The sequence below is a fragment of the Cebus imitator genome, unplaced genomic scaffold, assembly GCF_001604975.1.
Source record: "Cebus imitator isolate Cc_AM_T3 unplaced genomic scaffold, Cebus_imitator-1.0 Scaffold34, whole genome shotgun sequence".
Classification (NCBI taxonomy): Eukaryota; Metazoa; Chordata; class Mammalia; order Primates; family Cebidae; genus Cebus; species Cebus imitator.
Window position 1 is genome coordinate 1,654,270 of NW_016107349.1, and position 1,013 is coordinate 1,655,282.

The window sequence follows — 1,013 nt, forward strand, 5'->3', positions numbered from 1 at the left end:
CCAGGTTGGTTTGGGCTGCTGTTTTGGAGGGCACAAGCAGTAAGCCCTGGCAATGTCTACATGGTGCTAACTCTGCAGGCATGGGTGCATGGGTGGTGGGGTCATGGCAGCTTCCACTTAGTTTTCAAAAGATATATTGAAGAGCTTGAGGCCCAGGAAGAGACTTATTGCAGGGGAGGAGCCACCACAGAGAGTCCCCAAGGCAATGCTTAGCAGAAACACATGGTCAGAGCTGTAACAGAGAGTTCCCACTAGGGCATTACCTAGTAGAGCCCAGAACTGTAGAGCTACAGTGTAACCCCAGCCTGGGAGAGCTGCAGTCATGAGACTCCAAACCAAGAGAAGGCCATGGAGGCCTGGCTGCCTGAGGCCCCAAACCAGTGTGCCCAGGATGTGGAACATGGAATCAAAGGAGATTATTCTCCAGCTTTAGGACTGAATGTGGGTTTTTCTCTGCTGGGTTTTGGTCTTACTTGGGGCCTGTTACTGCCATATATTCCATTCTGCAATGTGTTGTATTCACTTCATAAATTCATACCCATGGATTTTCAGTAAACATATGTTGAGTGAATATAAACCATGTATCACAATTTATTTATTCAGCCACCTATGGTTGGGCATTTAACTCTAGCTTCTCACAATTATAAATAATGCTGTAATGAATGTCCTTACATAAATAAATCCAACAGTCACTTGAATATAGTTATATGGTAAATTTCTAGTAGTGAAATTGCTTGGCCAATACTATGTACATTTTGATTTTCAATAGTGTACTGGATTCCTTTTTCTCTTTTTCTTGTCTTTTGTGACCTGCCCTCCACCTTTTTCCAACCTACTCTCTTCCCTGGAAGGCTGATTCAGATGAAGAGGGTTAGCTTGTTCATCTTTTTTTTTTTTTTAATAGAGACGGGGTTCCACCATGTTGATCAGGCTGGTCTTGAACTCCCGACCTCAGGTGATCCACCCGCCTTGGCCTCCAAAGTGCTTGGATTACAGGCGTGAGCCACCACGCC